Below are 17195 nucleotides of genomic sequence, written 5' to 3'. Positions count from 1 at the left end.
GTAGCGAGAACAGTGCTACTCACATTATATGCAAATTACTGTCCAGTATGTCATAATGTGGCAAACGACGCTAAAAAGTACAGTTAGGATATGAAGTGAACGTCTGAAACTACGGAAAGCAGCGTAAGAGGATAACTTTCACTTAACCGTATGGAATATTCCGATTCTTGCATGGTTTTCCCCAATGTTTTTTAATCCAGTCAGAAATGACAAGAAGGAAGATTACAACATAGCGCCCCGCCGACGAGGAGGTAATTTGAGATGGAACGTAGATGGGATTGCACAGAGATGGAAAAAGTGAGTGGGCCATGTCCTTGTCAAAGCCACAATCCAGTTGCCAACCTTAAGCGATTTAGGTAGACGACCACAAACCTAAATCTGAATCGCCAAACGGAGAAGAGAATCGAAATCCTCCCAAACGCGATTATCTGAACCAACTTATTTGGTGGGATAGTCTTCAAACTTCTGGAACGAAAGAAATAGAGGAACTGCAGTTCCCAAATGATATTAGAAAATACTGAACGCAACAAGCAGAAAATAATAGCACTGGAGCAATCCTTTATTCAAATTAGTAGTAGAAATTGCAAATACCATGTAACCAATATGAAGAAAATACTGGACAAAGTATGGAGAAAACAGTAGTGCTATGTAAGACAATTATTTCCCAAAAATCTAAGAAACGTGCCAAAATAATAGGAATAAAGGCAATGTAGGACATTTCACACGCCATATGACAGCTGGAGCATTTAGCACAGTAGTCGAACATAGTTACTGAACAAATATAATATTTTGTGCGTATGGTACATACCCAGTTACACCAGGAGGAAGACTATACTTTATTCTGCTTCTCCCGCGTCCCACTAACGTACAAGCAACTTCAGCGCCATCATACATTTTATACCACAGGGAATGCAGTGTCATCATTATGCGCTGGGTCATCCTTGCGCAGCAGTCAAATAATCTGATTAGATAAGGACACTGGGATGTTCCAACCGGATCTATCCTAACAAGGATTACTTAATTGCTGCAAATGACCGATATTGGCAACCGGACCCTCTCAATTTCGGAGGGCAAGCGCGTGTAGTAGGTACTCAACAGCTGATCGTTCTTTAGTGTACAGAGCATGCACACTACCGTACAAAAGGAATTTTAAATATATAAAATAATTGTAGTTGTACAAAGAAAATGCAGAGTATAACGGAACAATGTACACGGTCGCAACTTTGAGGTGAGGGTTGCGGAACTTTATGGACGAACGTGGACAACACATAGACATAAGATTGTCTAGAGGGAATATTTGCGTTATACCCCCTCAAAATGTTACTTTCAGGAACATAAACTCTCTACAAAAATTAAATTTTTCTTGAGTCATATGAGTCTCAACTGTAACTTCTGTATATATTACAATCGTATTTCTTTCAAGTAAAGGACTAGTTGTATTTACAACATTTCTCAATGTTAAAGCAGACGTTGCACTTTCTGAATAACATACTTTCTCAAACATTACACATTAGAGGTAAAATACCACTTTATCCTGTATATTATGTGAACAGAAAATTACGTATGTCATATGTACTATAGCTCCTGAAATTGTGTAGGCTGAAATCCACGCCATTATTTGCTACTGAGAATAATATAGTCACAATACCTTTCATCGCCTTCTCCAGGTGTCCAACATCTGCTAACTATTTTCGTTTTTTTATTTTTTTATTTTATTTTATTTTATTTTATTTTTTTTTTTTTTGAAATTTGTGGTAAGATCTTATGGGACCAAAGTGCTGAGATCATCGGTCCCTAAGCTTACACACTACTTAATCTAACTTAAACTAACTTACACTAAGGACAACGCACACACCCATGCCCGAGGGAGCGCGCTTTTGTTTTTAAAGAATTCAGCTGTTAACTATTTACAGTTGTGTTCTGTACGTAATTAGCAATGATACATATTACGAAATAATACATCAACTGTAATTACTGAAAGTTATAAGGTTTGTAATTTACGTTTGTCAGGGAAAAGGACTCTCCTACTAACTACGCAAATAAACAGTTAAAAAGAAAGCTTTCGCTTTAAACAATAGTTACACATGTTCAAATGGTTCAAATGGCTCTGAGCACTATGGGACTTAACTTCTGAGGTCTTCAGTCCCCTAGAACTTAGAACTACTTAAACCTAACTAACCTAAGGACATCACACACACCTATGCCCGAGGCAGGATTCGAACCTACGACCGTAGCGGTCGCGCTGTTCCAGACTGTAGCACCTAGAACCGCTCGGCCACACGGTTCGGCCTACGATTTCCACACTACACTGATCGGACAAATAATAATAAAAAAAAATACTTTCGTTAGATGCGCCCGTGGTGAGCTATCTGCAAGCCCCTCGCGTGAAATGCTACAAGACGATGAATTAGTGGCTTACATTTGTGGCTTGAAGCAATGCCGTTACTTCAGAAGCACTTCTTAGCCAGTATAAGGTATCTTGATGTAGCATAGTGCGTAAGGTTACCCGGCACACAATAGATTAGAACTGGCAATTAATTATAGGCACCGCTTCTTCTGCGGATTATTGCTGCTTAAATACACTGCGGAAATACTGTACGTGTTCCTCACTCAAAAGACAAAAGACTGCACAAAGTGCAGAGACTTCTTCTACAACCCCCTCCAGATATGAAAATACGACAGTGACTTTACCGTCTAAACGGATCCGTGGCGATGCACCTAATGATTCTGTTTTAATACTAAAGCCAAGACACTATACATTAATAATTACATAGCTTTTTAATATTTCTGTTAACATAATCCGTGTAACGAAGCACATAAAATAATACACAGACATCTATTTAAACACCGTGATTGACAAATATGCATATTAGTTTACACCGCACAGTTAGTTGCTTGGAGGCAGCACTCGTCAGTGTCTGTTTAGGTCTGCGTTTGCAGTCACCGACGACGCTCTTCAGACGCCGTCGCAAAGATTCATAGATAACATTGGCAGGCAGCTTGGTCACTGTGCGCCCGATCGCATTCGTCAGTTTTGACGGGATCGAGGAGGTTAGGTTACTTAGAATCTATTTTATGTGTGAGGTAGGTTATATTTTAATCTTAAGGACGGGATGGACACCACGATCTGAAATAATACTGCCTCAGGAATATTGTTACTTCCCGTCTCAAATCCACTGGGTAAGTGTTTAGAGAGCAGTGAAGTATACTAGAATCTGATTATCTGAATATCCTGCCAGTACTGCATTCATTTTCACCATTTTTAGAATAAAATGAGGTGCTGTAAAACCACAAATATGCCTTTCATTAATTAGATAATATTTGCTTATTTACGTACACGTTTCATCCATTCATCATATACTAGAAATATGGACTTTGTAACGGAACATATTAAAGGCCTTACTGTACCGAAGTATGCGATACCCTCCAAATTCAACCAGTTTAACGAGTATTTATGATTATAGAAAAGTTATTGTGTATGTTAACAATGATTGCATAACATGTCTGCATAAACAGTCAACCCATTAAATTATACTGAGTAACTGACCCACACAAAAGTTTATATCACTTGATCACTGATACAGCAAATGTCATCATGTAAAAACACTAAGTTCATCTTAAATAATTAATATGAAGTACGAAAAATAGTGGCCAACTTAGGTATTTTGGATCTCCTTAAATAAAAATCACCCAGTGAAACCTATTTGTTCACTAGGAGCGTTTTCACTCAGTATTCACGAAATCAATCCTATTTTAGACGAAAACCAATGTAATTCTTAATAATTCATGTTATTTACTTATTTATGCAAATTAGAGAAGTCAATTGACAAACTTCTAAAAAACGGCCTTTTTGTAACAAAGAATTATTCTGTCAAGTCAACAAATCTGTCTGTCATTTTAATAACATGTTAAATTATGTCACTCAATGCAAATTAATAACTTTTCTGCACAAATTATGATAACAGATGTACATGTGACTTATAAACTATATCTCTTTTTAGTAGTTCTTTGACAATGTTATAAATACGAGCAGCAAGAAGGGTCGAGAGGCAGTCGGAATGTCACTTTGGTAAAGTGTGTTATTGTTTGAGGTGGATAAACAATGCAAAGAACATGTAACGGAAGTACTACTTTGTGTTGAGTCATGGTCTTTGGTGGACAGTGGAATTAAGATGGCCACCAGAGTAATAAATATTTGAAGTTTACGTATTTGTTGGTTTCGCTCGTTCTTTATCATCAAAAGCACATAAAAAACACGGGACCTCATGTTTTTATGCCTAGACAACCAGATTTAGAGCCAGCATCAACATCGAGACACAGCAGCGATCCAGCAAGCAGCAGTGATTACTACAATGCATTTTAATGGCGCCAACCTAACATCAAGTGCTAACAAGCTCCGTAAATGGGAGTGAAATAGTGCGATTATAGCAATTAGCAATACCTACGACCACGCGACCATTACAAAAGTGGGGGCTCAGCCGGGATCTTTAAGTGCATCGATGATAATAGTGCAGCGATAAATTTCGTATGTGCTTAGCACTCCAAAAAAGTTTATTTGTGCAGTGTGGCAACAGTGAAAATATGTCAAAAATAAATATATTGTGTTTGTGCGACTACGAAAAACCATCATCACACCGCTCGGAAGATTAACGTCTGGATTATGTCAACGGAATTCATCAATCAAGACTTCAGCTTCGATAAAACCGAATATAAGTGAAGAAAGCCAACAAGAAGACCGATCACGACATCATGGCATAGCTACATAAAGCAAGGTATTTTGTTGTTGTCATTTAAAATAATTAATAGTTAACATGTCTCTACCTGAGAGTGATGAGATCGTAGAAAATGTAAAAATTGAACCAGGGGATGGTGAACAATTAAACTTAACAGAGTGGCTAGCAGGGTTTGCAACTCAAATAAGCTCGCAACTTAAACAGTCAAGTGAACAAGTACGTTTGGATTTTAAACAATCAAGTGAACAAGTAAGTTTGAAACTCACAGAAAGACTGGATAAGTTAAGTTTGGATTTTGATCTATTAAGTACTCATCTCAATTAGAAGTGTGAGGAAATTAAAACTACCCTCAGTAAGGACACTACAGAACAGTTGATACACTTCAGAAAAGAATTTCAAGTTAAAGTTGAAAGTTTAAATGAAAACATACAAGCTAACACAGACAGCATTGCTGTAATCTACAACAGAGTAGATACTGAAGTTGAAAGATTAGATCAGTGAATAGACAAAACTTCAGAAAACCTTAAACAAGAATACAACCTGTATACCACTAATGTAGATACAAATGTAGAAAATATACACACTAAATATACACAATTGGAGGACGCATTGATGTCCAAACAAACGATTTACAATCAAAATACAATGTATGGGCACATCCAACTGAAATGCTTTCCTGGTGAAAATCTGCACCCTATTGACTTTATTCACCAATGTAAGGATATGTTTGTTGTAGGAATGGCAGATAACATAAAAATTAAGTTAGTAAAACGGTTTCTAGAAGGGGAGGCCCTATCCTGGGCAAATGAGAATAATGGTTCTTGGAATACTTTTGAAGAGTTTGAAGCTAAATTTATTTGCAAATATTGGTCACAATCCATACAAGCCAGATTAAAGTCAGAATTTCTAAATGGACCAGTGTATAGAGGGAAAGTAGGGGGAATGCAAAAATTTTGCAGAGATCAATTGAAAAAACTTGCTCACTTGAATAACTCTTTTGATATTATGACACAAATTGATGTTTTAAAAAGAAGGTTACCAGAGAGACTGCAGTGGGAATTGGTCCATGGACCAGACGATTCAATGGAAGAGTTCCTGAAATTTGTAGATAGATTAGATAGGGCCTTGGAAAGAGAAAATAACAAAGTTTTGGCTCTGGCAACAACCAGTATGGGGGGGTGGAACAGGAATGTAAATAGAGATTATTATAGGAGGAGAGACTTTGAAAATTCTGGAAATAATGCTCCAAATAGGGGAGATAGGAGATAGGAAAATGATTTCAGAAACAATACACAGGAGGGAGGATGGAGGAGAGATAACAGGAATGATAGATATAGGTATTGGGGAAGAGAGCAAGATAGAAGGGGGTTTGTTGAAACTAGTGAACAAAACGACAACTACAAACGGACAGACCGAGGGAACCAGCTGGGAAACGGTGGGCAGTCCCACTAGATGTCTGTAGTTTTGGGGCTAGACAATATTATGACAGGACAACACATAACCGAAACTGGAGAAGGAGAAGATACAATGTAAAGAGTAAGTACCATGAAAATACTGATGTTGTTAGAATGAATAAATTAGAATTTAATAAAAGGTTTTGGGATACTATGAGTAAAAGTGATACAGTTAATAAAAACAGTGTTCAAGCACAGGTAGTTAGTGAAAGTGCAGAAGTTGACGGTATTGCAGAGTTCCATAGTTGGGCTGAAAAAGGTACTGGTGTTAATAACAAGTCAGACACACCACAAATAGAATCTATTTTGGGGAGTTTATTTGATAAGAAGGGGGATGACGAAGTGTTTAATGGAGCCAAAGACTCAATTGCTGAGATTCAGATACATAGGGGGGAAACTGAAGATGGGGTTGTTGTGGAGGAGGAGGAAGAAGGAATAGAGGGACATTTAAATAATGATCCTAAATCAAGTGATGTTATTGATGAGAGTGTGGAGGAAGAAATAAAAGTATTTGTAGAATTGAAAAGTGATGATGTAAAGGTAAGTGATGTGACAAACATGGGTAATAATGAGGTTAATGTAAGTGAAATGCAGACTAGGGAATGTGTATCTGAGGACAAGCTATTGCCTATTGGTAACTATGAAACACTACTCTATGAGAATGGTAATAATAATAATATTAAAGAAAATATGAAGGGATGGAATGTAAATGTGTGTTTTCAACAAAAAGGGGGAAAGTTTTTAGAAGTTTTGTGGAACAACTATGGAAACTGTATAAACAAAGATGCCTTTTGGAAAGAATTAGCAAAGGTAAGTGCAACCCTGTATCCTACATGGTGGACAAGAATCTGTAGTGGACTTTATAAAAAAGGGGGTGAAAACAGTAGTTTGTTAAGTGACAACACAGTGTTAAAAGGAACAGGTGAAAATAAAGGTTTATGTTTAATTCTCAATGCTTTGCAAACAGAGAGGGGTGTCTCTAAGTGTAGGAAAGAGACATTAGACTTAGGAACTAAAGAAATTGAAAATGATCTATTGTTTGAAAATACTGAGATAGACAAAGATGTTGAGCTAAGTTGTCCATATGTTAAAGTAAACATTGACATTTGTCCATTTGAAATAAAAGAAAGCCCACATCCTAATGCGTATAGACTTATCTTTCCCAGATCAAGAAGGTTATTTGGATTAAGAAACATCACTGAATTGAAACCATATAAACATGATTAAGCACATTTCTCTGTTTGAATACAGTTACTTACCCATTTTCCATAAAGCATGTTATCAGCAAAGATTTTTGCTGGGTGTGTCAAATAGCAACTACCACTCACCCTACAGACCCTGGAAAAGTTCCAGATATCTGAGAGAATGTTTTTATATTTTTATTGTCACTATTGAATATTAAATTTTGAAACATCTTTACTTGCAACAGGCTAGAAGGTGACAAACATTTATTACTTTCCTTTTGTATTGTTGAATATGGGACATACTTGCGCCAAATAAAAGACAATGTAAAAATTGTTGTGCAAGACCCAGCATTTTGTGACTATTGTGTTCTTAGGCATAAGATTTGTGTACAATTTTCTACAGCTAATCAGATGTTCACCAAGTTTGATGTTTGTGTTATGTTGTGACCAAATTAAGTGTCTAATTTTAGTATTAATATGTTCTTGTACTGTCTTGACTATGTGTCTCAATGGGAGACAAGTTTTTTAAATAATTCCTTTTTTTTTAAATGCATATTATATTCATACATGTGACTTCTCTAGTGTTTGTGTTTATATATCATGTCCATACTTATAATAATGTTCTTTGTATTCATTTCTTTTATGTGGCTCAAAAAGAACAGACAGTTGCAGTATTTTCCTATGGACATATGACCTGTCCATCTATGTAATATATTTATGTTCCTTCTATTATCTTGATTAATCTGACTCAATGAGAACTGACTTTGAAATAATTTACATATATTTTTTATATATCTTAAAATCGCATGTGATATAATTGTGTCTGTTTTTGATCATTTTCCATGTGGCTCACAGGGAGCAAAGGTTAACATTTTTTTTTTACTTTCATATATTACTAAATATTTTTATTATGCTATCATACTGAGAGGCATAACACAAAGTGCATTTGAAACAACACAACTAAAATATTTGCAGGAAAAAGTCATTTTGAAACGTTGTAACGGTCATTGCATACATACACATTATGCATAGTAAAACAAAAAAATTATTAAAGTAGTACTTTTCCAAATTTTAACAATTTGACACATTTGTCCAAGTCGGGTAATATCATTAACATTCTGTAAATGATATTACCTGAGGGGGGTATTGTAACGGAACATATTAAATGCTTTACTGTACCGAAGTATGCGATACCCTCCAAATTCAACCAGTTTAACGAGTATTTATGATTATAGAAAAGTTATTGTGTATGTTAACAATGATTGCATAACATGTCTGCATAAACAGTCAACCCATTAAATTATACTGAGTAACTGACCCACACAAAAGTTTATGTCACTTGATCACTGATACAGCAAATGTCATCATGTAAAAACACTAAGTTCATCTTAAATAATTAATATGAAGTACGAAAAATAGTGGCCAACTTAGGTATTTTGGATCTCCTTAAATAAAAATCACCCAGTGAAACCTATTTGTTCACTAGGAGCGTTTTCACTCAGTATTCACGAAATCAATCCTATTTTAGACGAAAACCAATGTAATTCTTAATAATTCATGTTATTTACTTATTTATGCAAATTAGAGAAGTCAATTGACAAACTTCTAAAAAACGGCCTTTTTGTAACAAAGAATTATTCTGTCAAGTCAACAAATCTGTCTGTCATTTTAATAACATGTTAAATTATGTCACTCAATGCAAATTAATAACTTTTCTGCACAAATTATGATAACAGATGTACATGTGACTTATAAACTATATCTCTTTTTAGTAGTTCTTTGACAATGTTATAAATACGAGCAGCAAGAAGGGTCGAGAGGCAGTCGGAATGTCACTTTGGTAAAGTGTGTTATTGTTTGAGGTGGATAAACAATGCAAAGAACATGTAACGGAAGTACTACTTTGTGTTGAGTCATGGTCTTTGGTGGACAGTGGAATTAAGATGGCCACCAGAGTAATAAATATTTGAAGTTTACGTATTTGTTGGTTTCGCTCGTTCTTTATCATCAAAAGCACATAAAAAACACGGGACCTCATGTTTTTAAGCCTAGACAACCAGATTTAGAGCCAGCATCAACATCGAGACACAGCAGCGATCCAGCAAGCAGCAGTGATTACTACAATGCATTTTAATGGCGCCAACCTAACATCAAGTGCTAACAAGTTCCGTAAATGGGAGTGAAATAGTGCGATTACAGCAATTAGCAATACCTACGACCAGACGACCATTACAACTTTCACCATGTAAATTAACAACTATGTGCCCATAACCTCATTGACAGAAACTTTACATAATTAACAACTATGTGCCCATAACCTCAATGACAAAAACTTTACATACTGAAGTCGTACATCTTGACACCGTAGCACTCGGCACAAAATATTTTGGAGAGATCGTTACGGCAGTGTATCACTGAAACCACTTATTTTCTTAAGTACAGGCCTGTTTGTTTCTAAGGTGGTGGTCCCTTCTGACGCTAAACGCTGGTGGGAGAAGGAAATTGGCGTCACAGAGTTAAAGCGTTTTAAATTTTTCTGACACGGTGTTTTTTCCGTCATATCGGATATTCTTAACACTTGTCTAGTAGTTGCAGTAACTGAGGACAGAGTGAACAGTACCCACCACATTCTTTTCGAGACAGGTATAGCTCGTTTACATGCATCTTTTAATAGCAAAAGCCGTGCTGCAGCACTCGTCTTCAAGCACACCATCGTGGTGTCCATCCCATCCTTGAAATTATAATATAACCCACCTCACACATAAAATAGATTCTAACTAACCTAACCTCCTCGATCCCGTCAAAAACGGACGAATGAGATCGGACGCACAGTGACCAAGCTAATGGTATCTATGAACTTTTGCGACGGCGTCTGAAAAACTTCATCGGTGACACTGCAAATGCAGACCCATGCAGACACTGACGAGTGCTGCCACCAAGCAACTAACATTTGATGGTTCTCGAGCACAGCTCGAGAAAAGACGTGAAGCTGTATCTTGCCTCCCCTTGCCCCTTAGGACGGCAGTCCGTCACGTTGATCATTCAGCTATCGGTGCGGACGGGGTAGACATGAATCCCGAGGATAGATTCATACTTGTGTTGATTGATTATGCCTCTCCACGCCGTAAACGCAAACGGCCATCTGTCTGATGGAGCACAAAATGCGATTCATCTGGCACCATCTGTCACCAGTTGCGGTACTGGCGTGCAAATTCCGGCCTGTGTTGCTTAAGAATAGCAGTTAACATGGGTGCATGAACTGGGTACCTGCAGCAGAGGCCAGTATGCAACAATGCTCGCCGAATGGTCGTTTAGGAGACATTGTTGGTAGCCCCATGATGCATCTGGGTGATCAGTTACTCGACAATTGCACGTCTGTTCACCCCTGATATTTGTGGCTCGTAGCGCATCACAGTTGCTTCTGCGCCGGTTTTGTATAGCGCCGTTTGCCATGCAGGGTATACTTTAACCACGGCGGCACGTGGACTGTTTACAAACTTCGCCACCTAGTAAATGCTTCCACTCCTGGCCCAAAAGCCAATTATCATGGCCTTCTTGGGTGTCATATAAATTACTCCGTTTCTGCATTACGACAGCCGCACGGGATTAGCCGACGCTGGCACGGTAGCCCAGCGTGTTCAGTCAGAGGGTTAGCTGCTCTCTGTAATATAAAAAACTGAGTTAATTGGTCAACAACGAACTTAAACGGATGTCTTACGACGTCCGCCCCGAGCAGCTGCAACGACCAAAAGCGAACAAAATGAGCTTAAAAAAAAAAAGCGGTCTAAGGCGCCGCAGTCAGGGACTGTGCGGCTGGTCTCGGCGGAGGTTCGAGTCCTCCCTTGGACATAGGTGTGTGTGTTCGTCCTTAGGATAATTTAGGTTAAGTAGTGTGTAAGCTTAGGGACTGATGACAGGTAAGTCCCATAAGATTTCACACACATTTGAACATTTTTTGCATTACGACAACGACTGCACTGTTTTCCACATCCCCCTGACACGCTTAGTAATACACCGTCCACTGCTAGTGCTGCCACCTCTGGTCTTGGGTGGTTATTGCACGTTGACGTCGAATATAACCGGTGGTCACATTAATGTGACTGGACTGTGTTTTACTTATCCCGCTCAGCATTACCTTGAGATATTTTACCTTCGTCATTCAGTTCTAAATTTGCAGTCTTCAGCTTGGTTGTGTGTTCTTAATTCTTCATGCTATTGAATTTGAGGTTACTGTTCAGGGGCAAGAAGGGCGTAGAAAGGATGGAGGGAGCAGGTTAGTTCGTAAAGGTTGCAACATATAGTAGAACTCTAGAAGCTTCTCTCCATTTTCTTGCTTGACCTCAGCGCACATTCTCCAGAAATTCAGCTATATACTGCGTCATTTACTGTTGCCTTCAAATCAACGAATATTATCATATTTTCATCCCCCTTCCTATAACTTAACAACTCCACTATGCTCTCGCACATTTACTAAGGTTCGTCATCATCAGTTGGGAACGTGGTCGTCTAAACTTGTACATTGGTGAGCGGAGCTGGCCCTCTCAGAGTATTTTTCAGTTTCCTGCCGCTTGTAGTGGCTTACTCTATTAGCGACATAGTTGTCCATATCAATGCCAATATCTGGTATTGTGAATCCCGGCAAAACGACTGCTGCGAAACTGAGGGATCAAGACAAATAGAAACTTACAACACAAGATAAATAAATATACGTTTTCAGAAAACGTAACAATGTTAAGTACAGTAAAGCAAAACGGCCTCACTTTCACCTTATACCAATGGTAGAATAGGGGTTGTGTTGCAGAATGTTTGTTTCCTGTTCAGGACTTGGCATTTTATAAATCGCATTATTGTGCACAACAAAATGTTTCAAATGGCTCTGAGCACTATGGGACTTAAGACCTGAGGCCATGAGTCCACTAGAACTTAGAACTACTTAAACCTAACTAACCTTAGGACATCACACACATCCGCCCGAGGCAGGATTCGAACCTGCGACCGTAGCGGTCGCGCGGTTCCAGACTGAAGCGCCTAGAACCTTTCGGTCACACTGGCCGGCCTGTGCACAACAGTACATTTGGTGATAGGCATGCGAAAATTAACAGGTTGACGCACCTGTGATTTGAGTGAGCTGCATAATCCTAATATAAGAGTAAAGTTTCACATCCTACCCCCCCTAAAATTCCTTGACGATCCTTGTTTAGGTTTACTAGTCACCAGATATGTTGCCAAAAGGGTATGTGATTGCACACTGTGATGGACCGTTTGGATCACCAGCAGACTCTTGAGTGGTCATAAGCTTCTCTAAGCCTATGGAGTGTCTCTGTGTACCACTCGTTGTTGATGGCATGACAGTGTTTAAAAAATTAAACGGAATGTACTTACTACCACAAAACACAATGAGCAGAAGTTTCTGTGCTGACCAGTGGCTCTTCACCTTCCTCGCTCTCGAAGATGATTTACGATGCCACTATAAAGTGTGGTAGCTTTGTTACGCGTCCTAAAGATACTCTAAATTTCGCTTGCCAGCAGGTGGAAACACATCTTCACTGGCAGTCTCAAGGAAATCAGTACTCAGTACTGAATTCCGTCTTCCTCTCCCTCAAATATGGTACCACCTATGAGATAACAGCTTCTCACGCGCTTTCCGATACTCCAAGGTTTCCACCGCATTTGTACAGTGCTGGAACCACAATTCAGTTACGAAGCCAAAGCTCGCAGACACTGCAACTTCAAAGGTTTTCGCTTCAATCTACTCGTCCAGTAGAGGAGTACTATCTTAAGCCTTGCCTCACATTGCGCTGTTAGCCTTTAATACATTACTGATTTCGCATTCTGTTAACTTCTTCACACACTTTTGTCAGTGGTATCATTTCCGGACAAAGCCTTGTATCGATGTTGCACATCGCACCCCCCATAAATTGGCAGGAGCAAAGTCTAACATGTACAGTCACGACACTCACTGCTGTGAAAATTGTTACAATCTGACAATAGGTGCGACACTAGCGCCCCAAATGCTGAGAAATCAGCCGTAACGTTAAAATTGGATTTTATCATTTTTCTAGTTAATTAGTGAAATATTTATTAAATTCTAGCTCTCCGAGCGTTGTTAAATTAGGATGAGATAAGAATGATCATGAAATACACGTAAAACAGCTGAATCTCATTGATTCACTGATATAAGCTACAACTTAATGACGAAGAAATACTTTCGAAAATGTGTATAATTGCAGCTTGCTCCACTGAAAACAGGAGAATATAAACATCTATTTCATGCATGAGAAGAATATTTCTTTTGTTGTCTGTTCTTATTATGACAGCGCTTTCCTTGACACTTATCACTTTTTAGGGAGCATAATGTTTCACACAGTCTTACACTTCACTCTAGTTTTTAATACATAAATATTTTTGTAGATGTAATTACTTTTGTTACAAAAACCGAATGTGTTGCAGATTCTTGCCGTTTGTGCCTTAGATGCGGCATCAACTGTGAAATTGGTTTCTTCTGTGTTGGGAAACAGTTTATTCCTTTTGTTCTTTTATTGTCATGTCTTTGTGTTTTCTCCTTCACCTACAGTTGTCATAGATTGTCTGCTACGTTAAAAAATGTAGTTCTTGCATTCCATACACATTACCTATGTTCGTAATTCACTGATTTGACTGGAAGTGTAGCTGTTTACTAGCAATTTTTTGTCCTTAAAAAAACACGACATTCTTCAGTAAACATCTGTAGGTTACAATAAAATCGTGAATAAAATGTTCTGTAACGTAGGGGAGAGTGGGGCACACTGAACCATAAAAAATATTTCTCCGTGTTCATCATCCAATAATTTTATTACAGAGTTGTGATTTACAGATATTACAGTTTAATCATTCAAGTACCAAATGGCCTTATATGATTACATTGTCATTAATTGTTTTTTAGCTGCACGTCTTTGAAGAAAATTTGGTAAATGTTCATTGTGCTGCACATGTGGAGTACAGTGAACCACTTTAAAACAGGTTCATTAAAAGAACCTATTTAGCATACAAAGTAAGTGTAAATGTACTTTAAACATAATGTTTACATATATTCCACGTGTGAATCATATAATTAAATCTGTAGGCACACAATCATGTAACTTAGTTTGGAATTACAGGACATCAATGGACTCGAAGCTGATTCCAAATTTGAAATATGATTTTTGTGTCTTTGTCACACCATCAGTATAGTAGGTCATGGGAGCACATAAAGTATGTTGAAGCTGGAACAAAAGCTTCATCCTTTACCTGAGAAAAATAAAACTTCCCATTTTTTCACTTTTCCTTAAAAATGATACCTGATAGCCACCTGTATCATCCTTTCTGTTTCAAAATATTCCCCACACAATAAACAGGTGTTTTGTTTTTCAGTTCAAATTTGGTCAAAACGAAATCATCTTTTTCTGGCAATTTGCCCATTTCTTCAAAGTTGTACTCACATTCACCGGACACATCCATGTTGTCATCACTCTCTTCATAATGCGCCTCACTACCGTTGTCATCTGCTCATAAAGCTTCCAGTTGGTCTTTGTATTGCGATGTTTTGTGGCTTGCAACAAATCTTACTCCAGTGTATCAGTTGCAACTAAACTTCGTCCTCTATTACGTTTATTGCTCTTCTTTCCGTTCTCTGCTTTTGGATATCCTCTAATTATTTCAGGAGAAACTCCATTAGGAAAAACTGTTTGGGTGTTAAGCACAGCAGATGATCCTGCTTGCTGCAGATCTTGTGACTGGATGACAACAACTGAGGCTTGTCCTGCAGATTGTGCATCCTTGATATGATGGAGAGAATTAACATCTGAAGTTGTTCTGTTTGCCTCCACGACCCTACCTGTTACTTTTCTGACCATAAAGTCTTCATCAGTGAAGATGTCTTCATGAAATGGAAATGTTCCACATTTATTGAAAGCTGAACATATGTTAGTGGACGTCATTGATCTGTCATGAGCAATTTTGACACATGCAGGCACATTATAAATAGTGAGAGGAGTGCCTTTCCTGTGCAGGAGTTTTGAATTTAATGCTGAGTAATAAGTTTCCTTGAATAAAGAGAACACTCCTGTATCTAGAGGCTGCAGTTTGTTTGAGGTGTGTGGGAGTATAGTTAGCATAACCACCCCACTGGCTTTTGTCACATGTACTACCTCAATTGACAGATTGCTTTCATGATTGTCTAAAATTAAAAGCACGGGATTGTCTTTACTACTACTGGATTTGTGGATGAAATGTACCATGACATCCACAAAAACTATCTTCAAACCTGATAATATAAAACATCACTGCTGAACGTCTGTAATTTAACCCACTGTGACTCTGAAGTCACGTCAAATTTTATCGTTATATTTCGCATTAGGATCGTTATTTATTTCTTGACCAGTGTGACTTGAGTGTTACAATATGGCTGCTTTATATTTAGGTTGTTTGCACACCGGCACCAGAATAATATTATCTTTGGTAGGTAGCACTGAATGTTGGACTGCAGTAGTGATGGGCTAAACTGCGATTTTCCGATATCAGTGATTTCTGTTAATGCTACTTTTGAGTATCTGTGATTCTTAACTGTGATTTGTCGCAGTTAAGAGTCGCAGTTAAGGAACATAGGTCGTGTATCCCTCCGCCACTGCTATTTCTGTGATTTCTGCTACTTCCGCGATTTCTGCTACTTCTGCGATCTCTGTGACTTCTGCAACTTCTGCGATTTCTGCTACTTCTGCGATTTCTGTGACTTCTGCTACTTCTGCGATTTCTGTGATTCCTGCGATTTCTGCGACTTACCACCGTATGAGAAAGTTACATCTGTCAACACAGAAAATTGCATCTCAACAAACCTGTCTTTGGCAAGTATGTTTTAAGTGTTTTCTTCCGTTGGCTTTAATTTTGTATTAAAGAAACAACTGTGAAAACATTAATAGTGTAATTAATATGTAAGTAGCCGTACAGTACCGTAATAGTTCGTATTTAGAAAATGAATTGTAACATATTGTTATGTTCACAGGTACCTGAACTACATTTCAGTCACTCAGTAAAGTGATAACTCAAAATATCATTGTCAACAGATCTGAAGAAATTGCCACTGCGTCTTTAGACCGTTTTCGTCAGACGAGAGGTTAGTTTCTAAGCGTTTCGATGGACTTAATTACTTCAGTGTGATCGTTCTTGCAAATGTGATATTCATTATAGCAAATATTAGCAATCTACTCTGTCAATTATATTGCTAGTAATTAATGAGAGCAAAAATTGTTTAATAATCCTTGTGTTTTTGCAGACACAGTTCTGACTCTGATTACTGGTTGCTGTACGTATCTATCCACATCAAGGCTGTTTTTGAGAGAGACTCGTGAAGATTCAAGACAGTTCTTAGAGGATTTGCAGTTTAAAAGTGAAATAATTGTGAAATAAGTGTGTGAATGATTAAACTGTGTTTTATTGAAGTTGTTGTGCGATTTTAAAGGAATAATAAATGTCAAATACAGTAAGTGAATAATAAAAATCTCATTTTCCACATGTTTAAGCCGCCCTATACCCATAATTTTCCGCCACTTACTTATTGGTAAACACTTGTTGGAGAGTGACATGCCGCCCCCCCCCTTTCTCCACAATCTTGGTGTGACACTGACCTGTAACTTATCCCGAAGTCTACAATATGCATTTTGAGGCTGTTGATATGAAAGTGGGAAGTACAGATCTTCCAGTTAAATCAGGAATAGCTTAAGTGCATTACTTGAAAGTAACACAGGAAAAGCTTACTTATGTAGGTGGTAGTAGTGTCGGCAAAAAGTTCTTGTGTGTGAAGTTGCCATGTA

General features: G+C 38.0%; 1 long non-coding RNA gene across 1 annotated transcript; it reads left to right on the top strand.

Moving 5' to 3' along the window:
* The first annotated feature begins 16091 nt into the window (after window positions 1–16091).
* LOC126144987 (uncharacterized) lies at window positions 16092–16859 on the top strand. Its single transcript, XR_007529763.1, has 3 exons — window positions 16092–16233; window positions 16388–16498; window positions 16658–16859. It is a non-coding gene; the product is annotated as an uncharacterized LOC126144987 (long non-coding RNA).
* Window positions 16860–17195: the final 336 nt, after the last annotated feature.

Source organism: Schistocerca cancellata, chromosome 2 (assembly GCF_023864275.1).
Source record: "Schistocerca cancellata isolate TAMUIC-IGC-003103 chromosome 2, iqSchCanc2.1, whole genome shotgun sequence".
Taxonomy (NCBI): Eukaryota; Metazoa; Arthropoda; class Insecta; order Orthoptera; family Acrididae; genus Schistocerca; species Schistocerca cancellata.
The sequence above is the reverse complement of the archived record's forward strand: the minus strand, read 5'-3'. Positions and strand labels throughout refer to the sequence as shown.